At 50.3% G+C, this 13,620-nt stretch overlaps 1 pseudogene; it reads right to left on the bottom strand.

Moving 5' to 3' along the window:
• Positions 1–4,246: 4,246 nt before the first annotated feature.
• Positions 4,247–7,831, bottom strand: LOC123072517 (uridine 5'-monophosphate synthase-like; annotated as a pseudogene).
• Between the last annotated feature and the right edge of the window lie 5,789 nt (positions 7,832–13,620).

The raw sequence follows: 13,620 nt of genomic DNA, 5'->3' as shown, positions 1-13,620 counted from the left end.
AAAAAAAACTGTAAGGATCGGAGGGCATCATTGGCGATCTTGTCCAAGCTTCTCTTGTCTATCTGTTCCACTCCTTGTGGCCGTCCACATGTTTTTGGATACAGGGCGTCACCTCACACCTTACCTGATGGACACGCATCAAAAAACAAGGGTCCAAAGATTTCAAAAGGGGTATTCTAGACGAATTTTCACTCGAAGGGTAATTAGTGTCACAAATGTATAAATATGGGGTAAAAAGTGGAATTCACTCATTATAGTTTAATGCAAGGAATGAAAAGAGGCAACAACTAATTAGACAAATGTAAACCAGATTAATATTGGTAATCATATCACCCAACTAATAATGTTGTCAAAATTTATCACCATACAAAATATTAATACCCTTTGATGCTATGAAGCATCGTTAGTGTCACAAACAGAACACAAAATCTGGTAAAGAAATGGCAAATGTACAAGTTGTCTTGAATATTTGTGCAAATAATTATATTACACAATTTTCTTATGCAAACCGATGAATCAAATTCAAATACCTCGTGCTCTCTTTAACCTTCTCTACAGATTTGGTAATTGGTACTAACATTTCTTTCTCGATAATGAACCAGATGCCCCTAACTGAAGAGGTGGTAACACACGATCGTAGCACATAAAATTTATTGTTAGCGTATCGAAGCCGCCCACCCCCGCGTCGCCTCTCTCTAGCGACACGGGGGGAACCCCTCCGACGCCGCCACCTCCCCTCCTCCCTCCACCCTCCCACCTCGCCGCCGCCTGAGGAGACTGCCGGCGAAGCACGGTCTGGCTCCAGGGAGGGTGGCGGCGGGGCATCTCTCTGCGAGGCGCGAGGGCGCATCTGGCGCGCGGGAGCGGCGATCTAGGTCGTGCGCGCTGGCGCGGCTCCGGAGCGGGCGGGTGTGGCTCCGGCGGTCTGTGGGTGTCGCGGCGCGGCGGTGGACTCGCTCCGGCGCGGGCTGGCGCGGCGCGGCCAAGCGCGGATCTGGCATGGCGATGAGCGGTGCCGCGGTCCTTGCGGGATGGTGGTGCTCGGCCCGGCAGCGTCTTGGTGGTGCTGCGGCAGCTCCTGGCTCTGTGGATCCGGCGGATGGCGGGGGGCGGCAGCTCCGGGCGTGCGTGGTTGGCTCTGGCCGGCCCTGGGTTCTCCGGATCTGGCTGCTTCGTTGCGGCGAGAGGCTGTTTGGTGGTCCGGCCGGGCTTGGGCTCGGTAGACAGTGTGGCAGCGCCGGGCGAAAGCTCTGCCTTGGGCTTCTGGTCGGGGCCGGCGACGGCGACACCCTCGGGTGCCGCGCTCTTCTTGAAGACGTCGCCGAGGTGTGCTGTCTGCCCTTCTCGTGTCTCCGGTCGGTGAGACAAGTGGTGGATGCATGGTGTGGCGGTGGCTTCTGCTTGGTCATGGCGTGATGGCTTCGTGGGAGGTGTGCGGGTCAGCGGAGGTGCTGTGGGTGAGGGTGTGGTGTTGGGCGGTGCTCCGGGCGAAGGCTTGCCGGGTTTCTACCAGCCGACGGCGTCGGCATCCGCGGATGTCGTGTCACCTCCTTGAAGGCGCCGCCGCGGAGTCCACCCCTGCACATCCTCGGTTCCAGCTTTTCGGGTGAAAGCCTAAGGCCCATACGTGTCGGGGACGGCGTCGGCATCGTCGCTTCCTCCTTTGGGGCGTCGCCTTGAAGAGCTTTGGACCCCGTTTGCACTTTCCTTGGGCTGGATGCTCGCTGCATTGCGGTCGGCGGCTGTCTGTCCGGCAATGTGGATGTTGCGCGACTTCTAGTGTGGCAATGATGGCGGCTTCGAGCGAAGTTGGGCGGCTGCTGAGCTTTGGTAGTCGGTCTCATCCTGCGTGTTCGAGGGGTTGCTGGGCCTCATTTGTCTTCCTGAAGTCGGAGCTGCAGAGGAGGTGCTTCCGCGGCGACGATGACACGAGACGGGTGGTCGGCTCCGGTGCCGGCTCGACGCAGGCCCAGCGCTTTCCCCCTACAATGCTCGTCGACAGAGTTGGAGCTGCCTGGTCGTCGGTGTGTGCGGTGGACTGTTTGGCATCACCGACGCAGGCCTCAACGCTTGTTCGTGGTTTTCTCTTCGACGGCGTGTGTGCGTTCTTGTATGGGTTGCCAGGTCGCCCTGTGTGCCTTGTTTTTGCGGGCATATTGTGACGGTTTTCGCCCGGTTTTCCGTTAATTAACTGGGCACCTCTCTTCGACCTTTTTTAATGAATTGGGCCCTAAGGAACTGCGTTTCAAAAAAAAAAGGTGCTAACTCAGAAGGACTCATTGTTTCATCTGAAACGGTCATTTCCTGGAACAAAAAACAGGACATGGCTGGATGAATAACTCGCCAAAGCTGATACAACAGCAAAGCCAGCCGTTATGGTCACAGTATGTAAATCTAATAGAACTATACATATAACATGAATAATTAATCACCGTATTTTTCCCATGAATGTTGCTGAGTCTCAGGATCAAGTGTTCGCTCAAAACCCAATTGCATACTTGTTTGCTATCTAGAAATATATGTTAAATGAACATACCTTCTGTTTTTCTTGCATCTTCTGGACTCTTTTGCACCCTCATTATCTTTGGTCTTCACTATGCCAAATTGTTTACCTCGAGTATTATGATGCAGTAATTCTTTTCTATGATGCAGTAATTCTTTTCTATGCCTAAACTACATTAGAACTCTTGCCATAAGTTGTGCCCTTGTTCTGCGGGTCCATGTGTTAGACATCTCACATGCGAAAGATGATCCCCTTTTTGACTTTGCAATTCTCATCTCAAGATCTAGTAATGGAAGGGATCAGTAGTGCAACATCACCATTAGGAGAGCCCGTGGTTCCAATGATCGCAACTGTGCACCAACACTATCAGGTGAGAACAACTGCCTATGAAAGGCAAGAATTTCTTGATGTGCCTAATATTCTGTAATCCTTGATCGTCAGACTCTAATGAATTTGACGAAGAACAGAGTGAAGAAATAGAAACGCGGGGAAACTAAATCAACACACAGATAGAAAGAATGCATACAAGATACATATTGGTGAAGAACATGCAATCATACAAACATACACGCATAAAGAATATGAAAATGAAGAAATGAAAAACATCATGATGAATGACTTCAGTTCAAATTCGTCAAAAGGTAGATCACATATTTTTCAGCAGCGGGATAACGTAAAGGTAAGGGTGAGGAATTTGAAATCAGGTAGGCTCGGTGAAGACACAACGATTTGGTAGACCAATTCTAATTGTTGTATCAACTGCACGTCTGGTTGAGGCGATTGAGACGAACTCAGAGGATACACAGTCCTCACCAATATTCCTCTTGAGTCAAGGTCACTTAGACCTCGCCGAATCACTCGTGGTAAGTATTCAAGGTAGACTTTCAAAACCTTCACAGACTTGTTCATCGGCACACCACAAGAACTCTTGGGTGCTCAGAACATGACGCTTAATCGTCTGCAAGAATGACAGTCTTCAAAGTTAACAGGCGTCGGATCACACAGATCAATCTCTTCAGTGATGCTCAATCACTTTGGCTATGCTGGCTTTTTCCTTACTTAGGATCCTCTCAAAGTCTTCAGAGGATGGGTTACTCTCAAATGACAAGTGTGAAGTTCTCTCTAGAGCAAGCAACCAACTAGTGGTTATGCGGGCGGCTATTTATAGCCAGGGGCAATCCGATAGGAATTGTCATAAATGCCCTTCTTAAACATGACCGTTGACAGCTGGCACACGGCGGCAACGGTCGGAAAATAGAAATCTTAAATTCGCCGGGGCACTCACACACTGGCGAAATCATAACTCACTGTGACCAAATTTATCAGCGACCAGATGAACTTCGTCACTGTCACTAGCAAATTTGTCGGTGGTTCCGGAGAATTCCGCAGGCTTCACTCGAAGCGGCGGTTCCGGAGAATTCCACAGGCTTCACTCGAAGCGGCTTGTGTATGTATAGGTTTGAGCATCACTTTGAAAATATAAAATATGTTTCACCTAGACCCTTTTAACAATACGGGTTTTCCTATGATTCAAATAAGAAGAAATAAACTATAAAACAAAAGTCTTCGAGCTTCAAAGTCTTCACATCAATTTTTCAAAGGCCGTACCAATTTCATCACCAAATTATTCACTTGAAGAAATGCATTTTTAGGTGTCGTCTTCCTTAGGTTAAACCAAATCTTCAGGCACTATAACTCCTTTGTACACTCACAAACATATTAGTCCCTCAACCTCTTTTGAGATTAAAAAAAAAAGATCGGCACTTCAATGGAATTATTACCGTGGTACAGATTGTACATATTTACTCCCTGTAAAGCTGTACTAAATCACTGACACTTATTTTGAGACCGAGGGAGTACTACTGTAGAGTTGCTTTGTTCTGTTACATGACCGTAGGGACTGTAACATCCACTTATTCAGATATTCCTAGCCATCTTTATTATTGCACCGATCGCCTGCCTGAACGCGGCCGAAATCCACTTGTAGTACATTATTACAAGCTGGTTTGATACGCCTGCCACCCTTGGACGCGGTACTCCCTCGCGGCCTCGGCGGGATCGCTCGCCTCTATGATCCCGCGCCCAACCACGATTACATCGCCGCCTCTCTCGTTTACGATCTGCAAAGAAGAAAATCAGGTGAGAGATCAGTATCTCGTCAGCTAGCACTCAGAACATAACCAGCAGAAAAAGCTAGCACTCAGAACATAATCAGCAGAGACAGCAATCGCAACGGGTGGGTTTGATCGACCAGCTCCTGCAGTTTCCTCTTTGGTTTTCATGGCACTCACCAATATATGTAATTCTGTAGAGACAGGGGATGGAAAATGGCTCGAGCGCAAGTGCGGTACAGAAGAATGTAGTCTCTTTTTAAATAGTATACTTCCTCTGTATCAAAATATAAGTCTTTTTTTACACTGTCATAGTGTCAAAAACGAATTGTATTTTGATATAGAGGGAGTATCAAGCGTATCACACACCTGCCACTATTTCTAATAGAGCATTAGTGCCCTACATTTATTTTTAACAAGAAGGGTCATCAACAGCTATAGTTCTTATGTTGAACAGTGAGAAAACACGGCCAACTCCCTATGAAAATTACTACTCCCTCCGTTCGTAAATACAAGTCTTTGTACAGATTTCAATGCGGACTACATACAGAGCAAAATGAATGGATCTACACTCTAAAATATGTCTATGTACATCCATATGTAGTCCTTATTGAAATCTCTAAAAAAAAGTTATATTTAGGAAAGGAGGGAGTATTGAGGTGCTCAAGAAAACAGAGTGATAGTCATACAATACTGAAACGCAAAGGTCAGACTCACCGAATGAGGGGTGTCATACTGCTGACCAGGAGAATCTCCTCCGGCAACAACATCAACTCCCGGATCGATAATGTGGACGAACGCTGGACTCGCCGCTGGAGCTGGCCAGGATGCAGGGTTTACCGACACAAACTCAATCACAAAATCGGAATGTTGCTCGGCAAACTTCACAGCTGCTGCAGTGTAATCTCCATGAGCAAGGTTGCCAGGTGAGCTCATCTCAGCAACCAAGAGCAACCCTTTTCCGTTTGGTAAACCCTTCAAGACAATAATGCGTCAGGTTTACTGTCTATGTCTATGGGCAGTTGAGCACTAGTGCACTACTACAACATAGTATCAACCATTATCAGCTGTAGCATTGACGCTTGGACTTTTCAGCTCAGGATTAACTAGTTATAAGGCAAGTAATTAGCAGAGTATACCTTCAGCTTCAAGCCATCTACAATTCCAGGTCCAGGGACTACATGCGCAGTGACAATATCGGCCCAGTCTGATATGCGGAATGTTCCTCTGAATCAAAAGTAAGAACATTAGTTATATTGTGTCGGTATATACAGAATAAACAAAGTCAGTAGGTGGTTCATAATCCTCTGCTCTCACCCTTCATATTGCATAGTTACCGTGTTCCCAATGTCAGTGAACTTGCGGTCTTCAAAGATCAAAAAGTTGTGCTCTTCTGCAATCTTCAGAAAACATCAAAGCAAAAAAGGCATTATTATTGGTGCCCAAATGCGAAGAAGGCATTACTGTGTGGGTGCACGGAAAACATGCTTCCTGACAGAAGATTATGAAGAGAGATACTCTGTACTGAACTTACACCTGGTTTATTTTTCTACACCTGATAGGCATGAAGCATGATTCTACACTTGATTTCTTTTTATTTTTCAAAATGATGCAAGATCTGATTACTGACAAACAAACTACTAGTCTACGACCAAACATCAAAATGCGAGGAAAATCATCAATAATAAGGATGGTTGAAAGAAAATAAAGGTTGCATCAGAAGCAGGGTGACCATACCGAACGGAGCTTGCCGCCAAAATCTGGTGTAAAATCAGACAAGACATCCACATGGGTTTTCAGCATGCAAATCTCCGGACCAACCTACAATTGGACAACAAAATCACAAGTACATGTTAAGTTGGGGGACTAGAAACAGAAATTTAAAGAGAAGTTACATGGAAATTAATCAAATGGAGTTCAAAAAATAGCGAAAAGGTCAAAGCTAATCCAACTTAGTGAAAAACTGTATGAGACTGAGATGAAAGCACCTGTACTGAACCCACACTGATTTTTTTTTCAGTGGTACTATTTATACTTGCAACATTAGATTCCTCAAAAGTATTTGCAACAGTACATGTGAAAGGTATATAATAAGTACAGTACAAAAATTCTGAATTTACTCAGTTCACAACCCCCAAATCTGTGTCTTTGTTTCATGCATGAATTACTGATGCAGTCAATTTCGTCTCGACACATTACATGTGTTCAGTCAATTTTATCTTACATCACATTACAGAATGCTTGATTACCCAAGATGAGAAATTATAAGTGTGTAAACAACCTATCTGAGCATCAATAAACAGCAAACGATAAGTTTATTAGTACTGTATATGATTTGTATACCTTGTTGGCTAGCTCAAGGAGTTCCTTTGCTGTTGTAACATCGGCAGGTTGCTCTGCTTGGCCTCCATCACCTCGAGCAGCTTCCTCCCCACCGGGTTCTTGACCAGCCTCGCCCTCTCGGCGAAGGCCATCCCTCTTGCCGACACCGCCTTGGGCTCCGCCGGCACCAAGACCTTCCTGTTGGCGTCGAGGAAGCGCTTCACCTCGGCGACCTTCTCCTGGGTGACCTTGCCGTGGCTGACGAGCACGGCGAGCACCTCGGTAAGCGTCATGAGGGAGTGCAGCGTGACCCCGTTCGCCGCGAGGTTCTCCCTCCCGCCCTGCTCGCGGTCGACGACGACGACGGCGTCGGCGACCACGAGCCCCTCGGCGCGGAGCGGCGCGACGGTCTCGAGCACGGAGGCGCCGCTGGTGACGAGGTCCTCGACAATGAGCACGGTCTCCCCGGCGCGGAACGAGCCCTGGGTGCGCATGGCGGGCGCGGCGCCGGCGCCGGTCTCGTGGTAGCGGCGGAGGATCATGGGGATGCCGCGGGCGACGGAGAGCACGGAGGCGAAGGGGAGGGCCGTGTAGGGGACGCCGCAGAGGAGGCCGTAGGGGCGCGTGGAGGGGAGGGAGCCGAGGAGGGCGGCGACCCGGGAGAGGAGGCGCGGGTGGGAGACGAGCACGCGCAGGTCGAGGTAGATCGGGGAGGTGATGCCGGACTTGAGCACGAAGGCGCCGAACTTGTAGGCCTCCACCGCGTGCAGCTCCAGGATGAGGGACTCCATGGCGGCGGCGTCCATGGCCGCCGGCGAGGCAGGGAGTGTGGTGGGGAGGAGCGGGAGGAGGTAGGAGACAGAGGAGCGAAGCTCTGGCAGTGTGCAATGTACTACTGTGGACAGTGTTGACTAAAGCGTGACTTTTCCACATGAGGAGGAGGCGTGCTGGAGAAGGCGCCGCCGTCACGTCAGCGCCAACGTGGCACTGGTTGAGGATGGAGGGTGGGCTGATTGATAGAGTACCATGGGGTCGGGGCCACGGCGGCTGAGCATCAGCAGAGCAAGAGCAACTCCAAATGGGCCGACCCCAAAAAAATGCATGCATATTTAAAATAAAAATAACTTATTTAAATATTAAAGCTGGCCAGAAAGATCGCCGAGAGTCCACACGTCAACATTAGCATTAAATAAAACTAAAAACAAACTAAACTACGAGGCGGCACACTGTCTTAGGTGTCATCGTCGTCGTCCTCGGGGTTGGTGAGTGATGAAGTCATGTACCTAGGGTAGGGTCATGGACCTGTCCAAGGTACCCTCCCCGAGGACATCTTTTAGAAGAAGCCGTCTTTCAGTCGACCAAGAGGGAATCCACTCGACGGACTAGAAGACACTCGACGAATCTGAAGACACTCGACCATGAAGACTCACTCGACCACCAGAAGTTCAAGATCTACTCTGTATCCAAACGGTCGGTAATTAAGTAGTCTTTATGGTCATGATGACACTTTATGTAAGGCGTTACCAGTAACGCCGGACCTTAATGTACTTTAACCCTTCGCTACGTGGGCTGGCGGGGGTCTTGGCATCCTCTATATAAGCCACCCCCCTCCACTGGCAGAAGGGTTCGCACCCTTGTAACTCTCACACATATAGTCCAGTCGACCGCCTCCGGGCTCCGAGACGTAGGGCTGTTACTTCTTCCGAGAAGGGCCTGAACTCGTAAAACACTTGTGTGCACAACTACTCCATAGCTAGGATCTTGCCTCTCCTTAGTACCCCCCTACACTACTGTCAGACTTAGAACCACGACAGTTGGCGCCCACCGTGGGGCAGATATCTTAGCGACTTATTGGAGAAGTTGCAATTTTTCTGATTCCCATCATCATGGTTTCAGGTGGAGTTTTGGTTGAGGGCCGCGAGATCCGTCTCGGCACGCTCACGTTCGTCGCCGACGACTCTGCCTGGCTGCAGGAGGCTCTGCTCGACGCGGATGCGCTCCCGGTCCGCGGAGCTACGCACTTTCGAGCATGCGTCCGCGGCGTCCTTCTGCGGCAACCGTCGACTCAGTATCGGCCGGTTTTTGTGTCATCCTCCCTCCCAGCTTTCCGCCGGCGTAAGCGCTCTGGTCGGTTGAGGCTTCAGCGGTGGGCGAGGCACGCAGTGGCTCGCCAGTCGACCACCGCCCAAGTCGCGGCAATCGAGCCCGACGAATCTCTCTACGGCCTGTTCGACCTGTCGACTGGCTCCGCAGAGACTGCATCCGAGTGAGACAGCAGTGATCCAGCGGCGGAGGTCCTGATGGTCAACGGACCGCACGTTCTCCCCGGCTTTCCTGGCGCCGAGGGAGGCAACGGCGGAGGCGATCCGTCGCACGACCATGAGGAATACCTCCCCGAGCCCCTCAATTCGCAGCAGAGGGAAGAGCTTCGCCGCCGGAACATGAATGCGCTTCACACTCCGATCGTTGGAGAAACCCCTGAGGCTCGCGCCTTAGAGGACGCGCGCTTGACCAACCTGGCTGAGCGCACTCGACTGGAGAACCTTCAACGGGCACTCGACGAGCGCGCGCGGCAACGGATTCCAGACTCCAGTCGACGCCAACTCTTTAAACCTCCGACTCAGGTATATCGAACTCCGATTCAGAATTTAGCAGCTGCAGCCCGTATAGCAGAGTCAATTCAGCCTTCCCAGTCAGAGGCTGGCAGAGGCTTGATGCAGATCAGGGATTTGCTCTGGGCAGCAGGAGATCAGAATTCAGCTGTATCGCAGTCGCGGAACAGGATTCACAGCAGATCCGTGGCGGCAAATACGGTCCAGTCGGCCCATAGCCCCAGATCGCCCCCGAGGCATGAAGGGCGTGGCGACCGGCACGATCAGTACAGGAACTATGAGCAGTATGATCACCGATTCGATCGCAACGATCGACGTCGAGTGCCCACTCCTCCCCCAAGGGGTGGATCATATGTGCCTCGACAGTAGGATGATAGACGCCAACACAGTGGCGGGCGAAGGATTCCAGTCGACCCAAGGAACCAGGCTTTGATGCGAGATCCATCATCGTTCAAGATTTGGTCGATCGGAACAGAGCCCACGGAGAGGGTAATGACAGAGATGTACCCACCAGCAGTCGAGTGCATGTCTCCGGACCAGAGTGTTTCAGCAGAGCCATCAGAGCCGCGGTGATTCCTCCCAACTTCAGGTTGGCGACTGGAGTCGGCAAGTTCAACGGTGAGTCCAAGCCTGATACTTGGCTTGAGGACTACCGAGTGGCTGTTCAGATCGGCGGGGGAATGACGAGGTGGTCATGAAGCATCTGCCTCTTATGTTGGAAGGGTCAGCCAGAGCATGGCTGAATCAGTTGACACCCAGCAGCATTTACACGTGGGAAGACCTCTCCCGAGTGTTTGTCAGGACGTTCAAAGGAACGTGCAAGCGACCAGCAGGACTGACAGAGCTGCAATCTTGTGTGCAGAAGTCGAATGAGACTCTGAGGGATTACATCCAGAGATGTATCACACTGCATCACACGGTAGAGAATGTATCTGATCACCAGGCAGTTTGCGCCTTCAAGGAGGGCGTAAAATACAGAGAGCTAAGCCTAAAATTCGATCGAACCGGAGACATGTCTCTGAGTCGAATGATGGAAATAGCCACCAAATATGCCAATTGTTAGGAAGAGGATCGACTCCGGAGCGGCAAGCACAAGTCAGTCGCCCAGGACACCGGAGACGAAAATTCCAGTCGGAAGCAAAAGCGTAAAGCCGAGCCAGCCGCTCCTGGAGAAGCCTTGGCCCTGAATCAAGGAAAGTTCAAAGGGAAGCCCAAGGGGCCTTGGAACCCTAAGAAAGTAAAAGATAAAGAAGGAAATGACGTGATGGATTTGCATGCCACATCCACACCAAGAAAGACGAAGAGGGTAACTTCATTTACCCGAAGCATACCACTTGACAGTGTTGACTCCTGGTACAACAGTTCCAAGGGAAGCAACCCAAGGACAAAGAAAAAGAGTCAGACAAGGATAGCAGATTTCCTCGCCGAGTGGACTGAACAGCAGTTACCATCAAGTTCACTCGGAGCACTGGGCTATGTTCTTCGATGGCTCCAAAATGTTGAATGGTTCCGCTGCCGGGGTAGTGTTGGTTTCCCCCCGAGGAGATAAGCTCAAATATGTACTCCAGATTCACTTTGATTCCTCCAACAATGAAGCGGAATACGAAGCACTCTTGTACGGGTTGCGTATGGCCATTTCACTCGGCATCCGTCGCCTCATGGTCTACGGTGACTCGGATTTGGTGGTCAACCAAGTGATGAAGGAGTGGGACGTCAGAAGCCCAGCCATGATTGGTTACTGCAATGCAGTCAGAAAGTTGGAGAAGAAATTTGAGGGATTAGAGCTCCATCACGTCCCCCGACTGAAAAATCAAGAAACCGATGACTTGGCGAAGATAGGTTCCAAAAGAGAAGCCATTCCGAGTGGCATGTTTTTGGAGCATGTTCACATGCCGTCGGTTCAAGAAGATCCTTTCACTGAGGAAGCCCCGCAGCCAAAAAGCGCCACAGATCCGACTGAAGTCGAGGTCCCAGCTGTAGTCGACTTAATCATGGAAGTTCTAGTCATCACTCCCGACTGGACAGTGCCCTATATTGCCTATATTCTGAGGAAAGAGCTCCCAGAGAATGAAGAAGAGGCTCGGGAGATCGTCCGCCGATCCAAAGCCTTTACTGTCATGAGGGGACAGTTGTACAGAGAAAGTGTGACTGGAGTCAGCCAGAAATGCATAACACCAGAAGAAGGTCGAATGATTCTCAACGACATCCACTTGGGGACCTGTGGTCATCATGCGTCCTCTCGGACCATCGTGGCTAAAGCATACCGAGCGGGTTTTTACTGGCCCAGAGCAAATGAAATGGCGAAAGAGATAGTCGACAAGTGTGAAGGATGTCAGTTCTACTCCAACATGTCACACAAACCTTCCTCAGCCTTGAAGACCATCCCGATCGTCTGGCCTTTCGCTGTTTGGGGTTTAGATATGGTTGCACCGTTGAGAACTGGCAGGAGCAGCTTCACCCATGTACTGGTGGCAGTCGACAAGTTCACCAAGTGGATCGAGGCCAAGCCCATTAAAAATCTTGATGCCGGCACTGCCATCAGCTTCATTCGAGAATTAATATTCAGATATGGAGTTCCGCATAGTATCATCACTGATAATGGTTCAAACTTCGACTCCGATCAATTCAAAGCTTTCTGCGCTTCCCAAGGCACACGAGTCGACTATGCTTCAGTCGCCCACCCTCAGTCGAATGGACAAGCAGAAAGAGCAAATGGCCTGATTCTCAAAGGACTGAAACCTTGGTTGATGCGCGACCTTAAGCACTCAGCAGGCGCGTGGGTCGACGAACTTCCATCAGTTCTTTGGGGATTGAGGACTAGTCCAAATCGGTCGACCGGGAGGACTCCGTTCTTTCTGGTCTACGGAGCTGAAGCAGTTCTGCCGAGCGACCTGCTTCACAATGCGCCGCGAGTCGAGCTTTACTCTGAAGCCGAAGCAGAACTAGCCCGGCATGATGCAGTCGACCTCCTAGAAGAGGAAAGAGAGATGGCCATGATCCGATCGACCATCTATCAGCAAGACTTGTGTCGATTCTACGCCAGAAACGTGAAGAGCCGAGCCTTCCAAGAAGGAGACTTGGTCCTCCGAGTCGAACAACAGAAGCCGCACAAACTCGCCCCTAATTGGGAAGGCCCCTTCATTGTTACAGGAGATAGCTCCTGTAACTACTCTGGCCTTAGATCCGGAGCAAATCGCGCCATCCGAGGATGGGAAGCTCAACCCCGCCACGGAGGCCGCAGATTCCGCGGCGTTGGAGCTGCACACAGACTTAGCCTCACATGATATTTGTGTCACCGGAACTACGGACTCGTTTTCAGCTATAAGTTCCAAACCATGTATGTCCGCGGACGCCGAGCTTGACCGGTTATCGGTCCTCGAATTCAGCGCCGCGGACATCTTCCAGCACTTGCCCTTTGGCGATGTGCTAAACTCACTGACAAATCTGTCCGTGGTGGGTGACTCTCAGCCGAATTATATCCGGTTCAAACTGGAAGCTGATGACGGAGAATTTTGTTTCCCACCCACCACCCACTTCATAGCCACTATTGAGGACTTAACCGACATGCTCGATTACGGCTCCGAAGACGCCGATGGTACGGACGGCGATGAAGATGAGGAGCAAGACCAAAGCCAGCCATTTACCGGACACTGGACGGCCACTTCTTCGTACGATGTGTACATGGTGGATACACCTAAAGCAAACAGCAAAGAGGATCCCATTGAAGATAAACATCCTAAGAAATAGCCCAAGTGCGGGCGCCCACGGCGCCGCTCTAAGTCGCGTCGTTCAAAAGATAGCAACACTGGCACCGGAAAAGACAATACTCCGGACGATGCCGAAAACAATGAAGACCTTATTGGAATAACTTCCGAACCGAAGGAACAACTTAGCCCTGACGAACAGGCCACAAATTACGACTCAAGGGACGATAATTATCTTCCGCTCTCCGAGGATGAGGTGAACCTCCGCAACAAGGAGTTCATCGTGCCTGAGGAACCTCTCGAGGAGGAGCGCTTCAAGCGTCAGCTAATAGCCACTGCAAAAAGCCTGAAAAAGAAGTAGCAGCAGC

The sequence above is a fragment of the Triticum aestivum genome, chromosome 3B, assembly GCF_018294505.1.
Source record: "Triticum aestivum cultivar Chinese Spring chromosome 3B, IWGSC CS RefSeq v2.1, whole genome shotgun sequence".
Lineage (NCBI taxonomy): Eukaryota > Viridiplantae > Streptophyta > Magnoliopsida > Poales > Poaceae > Triticum > Triticum aestivum.
This window is presented reverse-complemented; position numbering and strand designations above follow the sequence as displayed.